At 46.9% G+C, this 13,432-nt stretch overlaps 1 long non-coding RNA gene across 10 annotated transcripts in view; it reads left to right on the forward strand.

Annotated features, from left to right (window-relative positions):
• The first annotated feature begins 345 nt into the window (after nt 1-345).
• The window catches only part of LOC140657603 (uncharacterized), a 92,822-nt gene continuing 79,735 nt past the window's right edge, over nt 346-13,432 (forward strand). For 5 of the 10 annotated variants that reach the window (XR_012044395.1, XR_012044397.1, XR_012044404.1 and 2 more), the window contains exon 1: nt 346-804. This is a non-coding gene — a long non-coding RNA (uncharacterized lncRNA). Of the gene's footprint in view, nt 805-1,074; nt 1,086-4,467; nt 4,688-8,123; nt 8,434-9,099; nt 9,573-13,432 lie in introns of those variants that run through there. The other 5 variants (XR_012044399.1, XR_012044396.1, XR_012044400.1 and 2 more) reach the window with 5 other exon arrangements.

Raw genomic sequence — 13,432 nt, forward strand, 5'->3', positions numbered from 1 at the left:
ATTATTAGTTTCCACTTAACAGTACTGCTTGGAATGGAAAGGTTTTCGACATGACTTGAATGCTTCCTTTAGCCTGGTTTTCTAAGGAAATAGAGACAGCTTAACTGCATATTTTTTTTCCTTATACCCCAATAGCTTTCAAAACCATTATAAAATCAAGTCAAAATTAGCTAGAAAAGTTGTTTTCTCTAAGACATGCATGTCTTTCCAGTCTTGTGAATATAGCCTTCTGTGTAGATGAGAACCTTATCAAGTGATTGCATAGAGGGGGACTGTGGTGTGGGCTCATCATTGACATGCACTTTCCTACACAGAAGTTTGGGTATGCTCTAAGCATGAGAGACATTAGGCAGATGCGTTTTAGATCTCTGGAGAATTCAACCATGAGACTGAAATCCATCACTACTAGTTTCTTCATAAGCCAAGGAGGAAGCAGAGAGACATTTCTATCAGCAGATAAGAGACCACTGAAGAGCTACGAGAGTTTTAGGGGAACATTGAGCTGGAGCAGACTTGTCTGTTGACTTTTCTGAGACAGTGGAGGGGAAATTAGCAGAAGAGATGGCTTGCTGATGATTAAGCCACTACAAAGACTAAGATAGGAGACTGTTGGGAGAACCTATCTGCTGTTTTTTCTGCAGGAAACAGATTGGGGAAAAGAAATTCAAAGAAACTCAGATGTTCTGAACTGGGAGCTGCTGTGGCCAGAGAAGATACCTTTGTGGTGGAGACCTTCAGGAGCTTCTGATGGAGATAGCAAGGAACTGCTGGGAGATGGGGTTTTGGCACAAGGGATTACAAAAGGTTTGAGACATACCTCAGACCTGTCACTGTTGGGGGGGTTTCTCTGTGAACTTCCTGGAAATGGCTGCTGGGGTGCAAGAACTGGGAGTGTCTGTATGTGGTGTACCAGATTTGGGACTGTGAGGCTGTGGTGCTGAAAGTGAGTTTGGTTCCTACCAAGATATTGCATATTCTTTGAAACAAATGGCCCCAAAGTAAGTAGAAAACCTGTGACTGTTCTTTGGAGGGTGCAAAAGAAATAGAGCACAGTGGCTATTTCCAGAGATGTCAGCCACAAGGAGGTAAGGCAGAAGGCAATGTCTGTGCATCTGCTCCTAAATGCAGAACAAATAACTAATCTCTGCATTATTCTTGGCATACCAGAAATAGCATCGCTATTGCAAGGATTCTTTAAGCTCTTGTGAAGTTGTCTGGACGTTGAATTATTTGAGTCCCCCTCCCTTCCCAATGAATATAAACTAGGAATTAAATAGCTTATTTGCATCAAATCCCCCCTTACTTTTCCTTCCCTTCATGAAGATTACATGTCTCACATCACTTATACTGGTCTTTCATCCCCAGGCTGTTCAAAACAGCAGTCTTCCTTGAATCATGGTATTTGTGGTTGTCTGGCACCCCCCCCCCCCTTTTTTTTTTTTTTAGGAAAAATATCCTCACTTTGACGTGTTAACTTCTTGCAACTTTTTTCCCTTGACTATGTTTGGTCTGAAATTTTCCCCTTTGAACACATAAGCCGGTATTTCATTAGTTTGGCATTTGCTTTGTCTGTGCATTAAAAGATTAGTGTGATTGCTTGCACTGAAGCAAAGGCTGACTTTCAGCTCAGCTGTCTTTCCATTTTTCTCTGCCCAGACAAAGGTCTGTGTCGGCATGGCTCTGCAGGGGGGCCAGCCTTAGACACACTTTAGGTAAATTCTGAATTTTTAGATAAGACTTGGAGTCCTGGGGAGGCTTTGGAAATGTCAGGATGAATCACACGGAGTGCTCTCCTGGTAAGAGTTTAGTTTGCATTTTGTGGAGAAGGAGCTTAATGACCCTCCCATCAGTTCATGAGCAGCCAGCGCTCTCCCTGGGCACTGGCAGAGTACGCGCTGGAGGTAACGTCCCTCCAACCACCTGCGACTCGTACAGCTAACACCACTGCAGAGCACCCCTTCCCAAACAGGTTATCAGCCCTGGCTGCTTTTATATATTCCCGTCATGCCAATTCCTCCCAGAAGGTTTCAGTGATACCAAGTAGGTCAAATTTATGCTCTGTAACTGAGAGGTTCCCATTTCTCTTGTTTATTACCCAGGCTTCTCGCATCAGTGTAGAGTCAATTAAAGAATTTTGTCTCGTCTCTTGGTGACTTGATTAATGTTGTTCTTGACATCTTGGTTTCTTTGTGCTAAATGAATAGTCATTTGTTGTCTCTTCTCTTCCTCCTTCTTCCCCTCCCCACCTCCTTTTATTCCTTGCTTCTCACTATTTAAAATCTTCCTTCCTTCCTCCCTCAAGCAGCTTGATGGTCTCCTAGAGGAGCCCATGAACCCAGCCTGTCCTCCACAATCCCACACCTGCATGCCTTTGTGCAGAAGTTACCAGCAGGCTGCCTGAACCTTCCTCCTGTTTTCTCCTTTTCAAATTACTTTGCAGTACTCCATGTTGTACTGCAGTACTCCACGTTGATTTCAGCACTTTAAACTGCTTTGAGAACTCCAACCAGATTTTGGTATGCGCTTATCATAGACTCATAGAATAGTTTGGGTTGGGAGGAACCTTTAAAAGTCATCTGGTCCAAGGCCCCTGCAATAAACAGGGATATCTTCAACTAGGTTCAGGGACATCTTCAACTTGACCAATACTAGAGGTGTTTCAGTTGCTCTTTACAACTTTCTCCGATTTTTTTTTACTTTGCTGTTTTGTAACTTAGTGGTTGAGATTTTATTTTTTTTAATATTGAGCTGGCTTCTGACCCAAGTGAACTGCTACTTTTAAAAGCTTCCTCTGGAGAAATCCCCTCTCTAAATCCATACAGGTAGTCAGAGCAGCCTTGATCTTAATGCACCACTGAATTATGACCAGAAACTAGGGCAAGCACAGAAATAGGAGCTCTTGCTTCAGCCAGGGAACACAGAGCCCAGTTGGAGGCTGCCTTGCTTTAAATGCTGTGCAGGTCTGAGTGCAGAGATTAGTAACCCACTGACTGATGCTTGAAGGACGTTTTTGGCCCCCCACTGTGATTACGGTTCAGTGACGGGCAGGGAGATGCAGATAGCTTGGTCTTGCAGCTGGTTTCCGTTTTGGGATGACATCCTGAAGTATGGACAGAGCAGTGCAGGGGAGGACGGATTTGGGAGACAAGGAGGCTGGAAGCATTTGTGAATCCAAGTTGATAAAGCCCAAAATAGCTGCTTTTAATGGGTGGATTTGTCTGGATACTGCCTGGAGGAGAAGAGAAACAGTGACAGATAAGGAGGTCCTGGGTCCAGAGCCCTCAGAAGGGGGAGAATATTTCAGGATCCATAGGGGATGGGCTTGGCTTTGCTGCTGTTCTTGTGGCAGGAATGCTTGTCAGGAGAGAAGGATCGTTTTTGCTGCTACCTGACCTTTTCGTCCCCTCGCTTGCCTCTCTGGGCCCACATTGCTTAGAGCCATCTGTGATAGATGATTTCTAGGGTTCAGTTAGCTTTGGTAGAAAACTGACTGAGGTGGGACATGGGAATGGTTATGTAGGTCCTATGGACTGAAAACCTTCTAGGTATCCCTCTTGCTCCATAAGGACACAAGATCTTCATCTGTGTTTTGAGGTTTTAATTCCAGTCCTCCACTTCAGTGGGGAGATCTGTTCTACACCATAGAAAAGCCTGGTACGGCTGCTCCTCTTCCTCCCAAGAACTTGAAGTCAGGAGTCTGTAAGTGCTGCTCTGTGTCTGGGTGTCTGCTCAGCGGGATCGCTCCTCTGTTCCTTCCTTTCAAAGTAGCCATATGTAAGAGAAGAAGCCTTTGAAGACCTCTCAAAGAATGGATTGGCTTCTTCATTGTAGGTATCAGAAATACTTAATGATTCAAGACTATGGCTTGCTTTCATAAAGAGCATGATTTTCACTTCTGCAAACCAATTCAGCCAGACCAGTGGTGAGGCAATACAACCCAAAAGGAGAAAAGTTGCTGTTTTGCTCTGACTTTGACAGATGGTGCACATTAGTCCTAAGCTAATACAAGGCTTGTCAGCTGCCCTGGGGTCTCAACATCTGGGTGTAAATTTCAGACGCTATTTCCAGTGAGTAAATACAGACACCACCTGAATTGATTTCTTCTGAGCTAGAAACACAAATTTTAAGACGTCCCTCTCCAGATGGTCCACCATCGCCCTTCTCACCAGTGGGAAAGAGTAAATGTCTGCCATTCCTGTCCCAGAGCCCTTCTTTTACGGTCTTGTGTCCATCACGTGGCTGGAGTCAACATCCTGCTGCATTGCTGCTTCCCTAGAGATCTCCCTGACCCTTTCCAAATCTTATTGCCGGTGCTGTCACAGCCTGAAGAGGATGGGTCTGGGGAAGAAGCAACCGGTCAAACGCAATCCCTTCTGTATCTTTAAAATGTGTTTTTCCCAGCTTGTGCTCTGGCAGATGATTGCTCAGAGCCTTTCTGGTGCAGAGATCTGGGGACATAAATTCCAGGCGGGCACATTTACTTCCCTCAGACCATGATAACGGAGAAATGATTCACATCTACAGCTTCGGGAAGAGACGTGCTCAGCATTCATCCCACGGCACTCCTGCCTCTCTCCCGTACAGTCCTTGGGAAAACAAGGCTCCTTCCATGTGTTGTTGGAGGACTGTGGCAGCTCGTGCTGCCTGGAAGTCCTGGGAGAATGATCAGCCTGCAGACCTAACGAAGGCGAGTGCAGTACATCTCCTCTCCCTGGTTGAATTTTGGTTCGCTGCTTGGAGAAAGTCACCTTTTTTCAAGCCTGGCAAATATTTGCTGAACTGTGTTTTAGACTTGAGGTAGCTGCTTTGCTTGCTCCATGCTCATTATTGCTGTTTGCACCTGCGTTTGGTGTACGTGCAGTTCGTCATGCAGTGTGGGGGGAGCAGAGCATACCATTGGGGGCTCCAGATGTGTTCCAGGAGTGTGGGGAGATGGGAGGAGCAGCAGTCCTTTGGGGCAGGCAGGCAGGTTGCTGTTGAATACTATCTTGTTTGTGCCCATTCTGGTGCTCAGCTGGTGCTTAGCTGCAGGGGAGGATGGAGAAGCTCCGATCCGAGGCAGGGAGCTGCTCCAGGAACAGCACCAGGCTGCAGGACTGAAAAGGCTGTGGGTCTCATCTCACCTGTGTCTACCCTGACTACTGAAAACCAGTACCATCCACAGAGCGCTTCATAGCTAGAAGAGTCTGAACGAACAGGCACAGTATAAATGTGATGCTTGTCTTAACCATGCTTGAATAAATCCTTCCTACTGACTCCACTTTCTTCTCCATGCCTGCAAGTCCATACAGAGAAGAGACCAGAAGCGCTCCATCCACATGAGGCTCTCAGCTGTAATCAGCCATGAAAAACCATCTATGAGAGCCCAAGTTTCACTAGCTCTCAGCTCACAAAACTTTTATGTGCCCTTATCTTGCCCTTGTTGCAGGCCTGTTCCCAGCAGAGATGGAGGACTCAAGGCACTGAAACTGGCTGTTGTGATGCCATCCTAAGGGAGAAACTAAAAATTACTCAGTGGATTTGTAGAAAATCCTGTGTTGCTTAAGCATCCTTTTGGGTTTTTCTCCTCTCTTTTTTTTTTTTTTTCTTGTTGAGAAATTGTTTCTGCTGAGGCCTTGAGAGATGTCGTAGCAGTGACCCTCAGGGGCAGGAAACCAAGCATCCCACTGAACGCGCATTTCCAGGGCTAGTGCTTCAGTGTGTAGGCAAGTACAACCCTGCTAGCTAGGGAGGCACAGGAGATGGGATACTCCTGATGCCTTAGGCTCCAGCTTTGCATGGGTAGGGAACCTGGACCTTGGATCTGAACTCTCTAGTCTTTTTCCCAGGTTACGGGGATATTGTACAGTGTTTTGACAGCTGAAACAGCCTGGAAATAATGAGCTCAACGCAATGTTTTCTCTCGTGTCCTCTTTCCATTTGATGAACAAGATGTATCATTTAGCAACGAGGCCAGGTCTGTTTGCTCAGGGCTGTTGTTTAATCAGGGAGTGCAAGTGGAGCTCTTCTCACGGGATCTATTCTCAGGTTTTTCATACTATTGACAGCTGAATAACGTTTTCCCACATGGCTTCAGATCAGCAGAGAGGACAAGCACCCAGCAAATGTGGCTCAGATTCGACTGGTGTAATCATTTAGATCACAATATTTTTCATTTTTTACTGTTTCCAGGCTTGTGTTTCTAGAGTTATTCTCTTATGTTTCTAGAAGTTGATAAAAGGTGCAGGTTTTCTTGCTCCGTAATTGTAATTCTGCCATCTTTACTTTTGTTATAGGTAGTAGTCATTCAGCAGTATTTTCCATTTGAATGGCTGCAATTTTAAACTCATTTATTCTTTTTATGGAAGTTCAGAGGTATCTTGTGGAAATCACTGCAAGAGAGAGCAGTAAGCTTCACTTAGGTTACATCCATTCACACATGGGTTTGCCTCAAGTCAATAACAAGAGTTGACAAGAATTGGAATACAAAACCTTGTTGGCCATGGATGTATAGTAAATGCCTGGGGAATTAGAATAATAGTAGGAAAAAATACAGGGTCTGTGATTTTTTTTTGTGGTTCTTCCTGAGACCTTAACCTCCTGATGGTGCATCTGCCTGTCTTTTCATCATAACCCCTGTGACATAAGATACAAGCTGAGGATTATGAATTATTGCTGAGGTGGAGGGAGACGCACAACCAGCTATAGTACATGGAGCTTAGCTCCAGCCCGCACAGCCTCATGTCATCCAGAAGAAGAAACAGGGTCAAAAACCAGGGAAGCATCATCTGTGTGGGAGCAAGGAAGCCTACAATGGAGCTGCTGGAGCAGCATGCCGTGGGCCAGGGTTGTATATCTGTTCCCGAGTCCAGGGGTGCTGCTTCAGGCCTCAGCAGATGCCTGTGCTTTTTGTCAGCAAAGAAGTGTGTGAGGTGACGAGGATGGAGGGGACCTTCTTTGCCTTCCCAAGGATGGAGGTGAGGATGGTTATGGCTGAGGAAGTCAAAGCTGCATTTAGCCGCCTTGATCTTAGCTGTGCTTGGCACTACATGCGGATCACAAGGGAACAGGCACAGCAGACTGTACCCCACAAAGGTGTATTTCCAGGAATAAAAAAAGCTATGAAGAGGAATGGAGTCTCAGGACATGTGGGGCAGGCACAGGATGTCCCCCAAAGGCTGATGGAAAGAAGTCCCTGATCTGTAACCTCATGGTGCACGGACCACACTGCTCAGAAGACAAGGACAAGCCTCTGACGAGCCTCTGATATGACGGCTGCAAAGTCGGTTAAAACTTCCAAGTCCCAATAGCAATTCCCCTCTTTGGCTGCACTAGCAATTAACGTGGGGAGCAATTAATGTGGCTATCAGTGCTCTGTCCTCATGTTGTTCCCCCATGGCAGCAGAAGCCTTGCTGGTTGAACAGTCCACTGGAGAGCCGGTGATGTTTGGCTTGTTCATAAGCAGTCCTCAAGGTGGTAATCTTGCAGGCTGTAGGTCGCTCTTCTCCTCTTCCGACAACAACCTTACCGGGGTGTATAAAAGGGAGAGGCTGGGGGTAAGCGTAGTGGCTGTGGGGAGTGCTGAACACAAAGGGCAGCAATCAACCAGGCACCTTCAGAGAGTCATCGGAAAAAAAACATTGTGCAAATTGCAGTCCTGAAATATCCTAATTAGGAGTTCTGAATTATCTCAGTAGGATCACAATTAAAATATTCAAGATAACCAGGAAAGGAAGCATGTCCCCCCCTTCCTCCTCCAGGCTGCCTGACTCCTCTGTAGTGGTAATGTTTTGAAGGTGTGTTGGGCTGCCTGACTCCTTTTTCTTTCATTGTAATGTTTTGAAGGTGTGTTGTTCCTGAAACACTGGGTGCTTGTTCCCAAAGGGAATACGCTTATGTTCTGGTGTTCTCCCAGGTTGTTTTGGTTAATTACAGAGAAGAGATTGCCCAGCATCTCTGTGTGGTTCAGAGGCCCGTATGTAATCATGCAGAGGGCTCTTTATCTGCACCGCATGCTGAATTCTGAGTGTTACGCAAAGAAAATAAAGATAAATGCAGCTATATTCCATGGAAAGCAGCAGCAGCTTTGCCTGTAACAGGGAAGTGCCTGGTTGTGGCTTAACTCTGGCTGTTGTACAGAAGAGCGTAGCGATGATAATTCTGCTCTGCTGCCAGGCTGAGCGCAGGTTTTGCATCACAGGGATATCCGCTGCTCCTGCAACCGCCCAGCAGCAAGGCAGGCAGCAGGGCTTCCTTCCAGAAGCTTGGTACGAGGCTGTCCTCCGAGGGCAGCGTGGGCGTTACATGGAGAGAGGCTGCAGGGAGGATGGAGGGAACAGACTCGTGCCTTCCAAAGCAGCAGCCTATATCCTGCTACTCTTCCTTTTTCAAATTAATGATGGGTTGATTTTCAAGTTGATGAAACTGGTGTCATACAGAGCCTGGGGAACAAGGTGAGCCAAAGTCACAGGGACTTGGGATGTCTACATGGGATTTTTTTTAATCTGCTAGGATTCCCCTGTGGCCCCGCTCCCATCTGCTTTTGTCACTGCTGTCGGATGCTCTGCACCACGAGGCTGTCCCAACCCATGGGCTTCTGCAGAGACCTTAGCTCCTGGCTCTGGGGCTGTAGTGTCTGGATGTCTGGACTGGTTCTGTGTGGATCCACAGTGTGTTAGCCTCAACTCTACTGGAAAGCAGATCAGCTGCTTTTGGAGTAGACTTGCCTGTGAAACACTGGAGTTGTGCTCACACTGTGCTGTGCCAGGGCTACTGCTCATGGTGTGAGTTCTCCTCAGCCCAAATCCCCTGACCTTGGGTGACAGCCGCCTGGGTCTGTGAGAAGCTAGCTCATGGAGACAATGCCAGCAGATGGTGCTCAAGAACACGCGCTAGCCAGGATGTGGAGGTTGTGGAGAAGCAGAAAAACCACTTGTCCTGTCCCTCCAGCAGCGCCTGTTTTCCTGGAAAGCTTTCCCTTCCCATGGCTGTGTTTCCGTGGGACTGTGCAGAGAGCAGTAGACTCTGTTGCAATTCTTTCCTTGCTAAATCGCCCGCAGGCCAGACCACGCTGGCCTCGCAATGACAGGATTGGAGTTGTGCCCCATCTGTTTGGGGAATGGTCCTCTGCGCATCCTTCCAGGTGCAGGAGCTCTCTTGCAGAGCCACAATCATCATGCTGCCCAGCTCCTGGCAGCTTCTTCTGTGTCCTAAGAACTTTTGCCTGGTGGGAAAATCACTTAAAGCTTGGTTGTTTTGGGTATTAGGTTGTTTTTTTATTTTTGGTTTGGGTTTTTTTTGTGGTTTTGGTTGGGTTTTTTTTCTTAGGGGGGTGAGAAATGAGCTGTGCTTACAGAAGTGTGAGTCAGACTGGCACTGCAAACAAAACAGAGTTTGCAGGATTGCTTGCCTATCAGCAACCAGAATCTGCCCCGGTGCTGGGCTGTTTCCTGTTCTTACAAGCCTTTGAAGCCAGATCTTTGTCTTTGTCCTGCTGCAGACTTCTACTCTGATGGTCGCACAAAAGATCAAAACTTGTAAGAGAGAAGTGAAGCAACTATGAAAACAACAGAGCTTTTCTTCAAAGAGAGAAGTATGTAGAGTAGCTCTGGTATAACTGCGTCTATACATATACTGTTTGAGAATGTCAGGATATTTGTGTAATCAATAATTTCCATGCAGTAATTTTTGGCTTATGATCACTTATTTCATAATATCAGCCTCTCAGGGAATGATTTCACAGCAGATATTCCTCTGGATTTTCTCGTGGGGAATATTAAGGCTTTTTTTTCCCCAAAGGCTCTTTGCCCATGACAGACACTGAAAGACTGGGATCTGCTGGTGGGTTGCCCCGTGCTGAGTCAGGACTTCAATCAAGGAGCAATGGCAACAAGACCTTACTGGAGCCGTTTAAAGGTTGGCAACTCATAAGGACTAGAGCTAGTCCGCAGTGTGCTCTGAACACAACTGAAGCAGCTCCAGCTGCTCCCTAGCAGGGTTTCAAAATGATGCTGATGTAAGATGATCCATGTAACCACATTCATTTCTGGGACAAATCTGGCATGCCTTTCTCTTACAAGTCCTTGTGTTAATTTTAATGTTTTTATTCCTGTGGGAAAGGGGCCACCAGGATCTGGGCTTAGTCATCTTCTGAGCAACTTGCACAGAAGCAGGCGCCCATGTGTGCGTGAACGAATGGGTCTGTAGCAGCTCTTAACTGTTGTCCATGGGGCCTGCAAGCTGCTGGTGGCTCTTCCAGGTTCAAACTGCAGTGGATAACCAGGCAGCCTGCCTTGCTGTCTGCCCACAGCCTGCTGCAATGAAGCTTTGTGCTGGAACACAGAGGAGGAGGTTGTTTCTGTTTCAAACTGATCGGCTGTTTGTTGAGGGATGTCAAGGGCTGCCACTGCTTTGCTGAGACTGGTGATAGTTTTGTCGATGATTATCTGTCCAGTGTCATCTCTAGCACTTTACAGTGAAACTATGTTTCCAGACTAGACCTGCCATCACATATTTGTCATTTATCTGGGTTTAAGGGAAAGTTACCACAGTGTTTTGAAATGCTCAGCTTCTTGCAAACAAGGTCTCCATCCCCAAAGTAAGTAGGGGAGACCTTCTATCCTTACTCCCAGGCTTTCCTCCTGCCCTTATGGCCAATGTGACATTTGTCTGAGGGTGCTTGGCACCCCTTCTCTGCAGCCTTGCCTCCCTTATGGTGGGATAACTCTTCCAGCTGCACAAATGAGAAGTTGTTTCCCAAGTGGGCCACAGCCCTTGGGGGGATTGTAAAGTCGTCATTAGGGAAGTTGTTGTAATGTTCCCCTTTTGGGGTGTTGCAGTTGTGTCTGTGGGACAGGGAGAGATGTGTAAATGGAGGGCAGAGCCTGTGCATCAGCAATTTTGAAAGCCTAAAATGCAATGAATCCTTTTGTAGGACAATGCTGGATGGTAGCTTAATTTGCATTAACTGCACACAGCTAAGGAAATTCATATCACATCTTATTCTCCTGTATCAGTATTATTTGTCAGCTTTTGTTGTGTCAAAACTATGTTGTCTGCATTTCACAGTTGGCTTTGCAGGGCCAGGCTAACACCTCAGCTCATATCTCCTTTCCTATCTATGGCTGACTTCTCCAGATCAACTTACCTGTCCCTACATACAGGGCATGGTTAATCTGACACCATAACAGCTGATGGAACATCACCATTCTTCCACAGTCTGGAGTGGATTTTCCCTAGAGAGAGCCCTCTTCATTAGCCATGAAGTGTGGGTGGGTAATGCCAAACCCTTTGGGAGCCCCTTGAAGAGGGAATTATTCTTTCCTTGGCACCAGTGGGGACGGGAGGGAGCTACGTGACTCACTAAGTGAATTCCAGAGGCTGAAGTTGATTCCCAGTATGAAATCTTTCCTCTTGCTTGGAAACCTTTGGTTCTCATGGAGTGTTTTGCCTGCAAAGGGCTGAATGCATCACATCAACTTGAATGTACTTGATTCCACAAATCAGCACCTGCTCAACAAAGTCCCGGAATGAGCCTCTACATATGTTTTATTTTTGGGTACAGAATAAGGGAGCCATTCAATTCAAGCTGATTTGCAAGGATAAACTGAAGTGGGAGAATAGCACTGACTCAGCTCAGCATTCCTCAGATGAATTCAGCACTAACCTCTATTAATGATTTAGCACAACCATTGAAAACATGGTAAATCAGATGTTGAAGAAAATTCGGATGTCCTGGTTGACTTCACCTCCAGGCGTGAAGTGTCACTTATGCTTTTGAACAGTTTGTCTTTTTATCGGTGGCATAAAAAGGTGTCTATTTATTGGCTGGTGGATTGGCAAATTGAATGCATGAAGGTTGAAGAGCTAGTGCATGTTTTCTTAAGGACCCCATTCAAGATCCGGCAGATCTGGTTCTACTTTTTCCATCTCAGTGATATGCTGTTGCTGGGGATTGTATGCTCACAGAATGGTTGAGATTGGAAGGGACCTTCAGAGTTCATCTGGTCCAATCTCCCTGCTCAAGCAGAGTCATCTACAGCCAGTTGCCCACGACTGTGTCCAGACAGCTTTTGAATATCTCCAAGGAAGGAGACTCCACAACCTCCCTGGGCAACCTATGCCAGTGCTCAGACACCCTTACAGTGAAAAAGTGTTTCCCAATATTCAGAGGGAATCTCCTGCGTTTCAGTTTGTACCCACTGTCCTGCTGGCAATACGTTGTCTAATGCAGCCCAGGATACCATTAGCCGTCTCTGCCACAATGGCACATTGCTGGCTCACATTCAACTTGGTGTCCACCAGGACCCCAAGTCTTTTTCTGCAAAGCTGCTTTCTAGATGGTCAGCCCCCAGCATGTCTTATGGGAGACAGTGTCAAAAGCCTTACTGAAGTCCAGGTAGACAATATCCACTGCTCTCTCCTCATCTACCAGGCCAGTCATTTCATCGTAGAAGTTTATCATGCTGGTCAAGCATGACTTCCCTTTGGTGAAGCAGTGCTGCCTACTCCTGATGACTTTCTTGCCCTTATGTGCTTGGAAATGGTTTCCAGGATTGGCTGCTCCATCACCTTTCCAGGGATCGAGGTGAGGCTGACTGACCTGTAGTTCCCTAGGTCCTCCTTCTAGCCCTTCTTGAAGGTAGGAGTCACATTTACTTTTCTCCAGTCCTCGGGCACTTCTCCCAGTCACCATGGTCGATCAGTGATTATCAAGTGGCCTTGCAATGACATCTGCCAGCTCCCTCAGCACTCAGGGGTGCATCCCATCGGGGCCCATGGACAAATGTACGTCTAGTTTGCTCAAGTGTTGCTTGATCTGATCCTCTTCCATCAAGGGTACATCTTCCTTGCTCCAATTTTCCCCCCTGGTCTCTGAGACCCTTATCAGACAAGCTGGAAGGACAAATCCTAGTATGGGTCTGGCATGGATGTTTTTGTTTCTGGCAGGCATGGATGCCTCCAGGAACCTGGATGCTTGTCTTACACCACTGGGACCTGGGGGGATTGCCCCATTTCATAGACTGGTTTAAGTTGTGTCCAATTTGCTGCTTCTCAAGTGCATTGTTGAGAAGAGTGCAGGTGGCCCCAGGGGGGAAGGCTGGGTGCTGGCACTGATGCCTGGGGACAGGAGTGAGAGGGAGACTGGTGCTGTCCTGGCACGAGAGGGAATCTCAGCCACAGGGGCTGTTCAGGAATGCATGGTGGTGCAGGGAGGAGGATAGCTGGCAGGGTGTCTGTGCAATCTAGAGAAGAGCAGAGGGCTTGCATCTGCCAAGGCATGGGTCCACAGCCAGGTCCTCAAGAACCAGAAGGCTCCTTCCCCAGGAGAAGCTAGTCTGTGTTCCCCTTAGGGTAACAGATTTACATATATCCATATTTTAGATCCCCAATGGGTTGCAGCACTCTAGAGGGCTGCACGCTGCAGCGTGCGTTCTGCTAGCCCGTCACGAG

The sequence above is a fragment of the Ciconia boyciana genome, chromosome 10 (assembly GCF_034638445.1).
Source record: "Ciconia boyciana chromosome 10, ASM3463844v1, whole genome shotgun sequence".
Lineage (NCBI taxonomy): Eukaryota > Metazoa > Chordata > Aves > Ciconiiformes > Ciconiidae > Ciconia > Ciconia boyciana.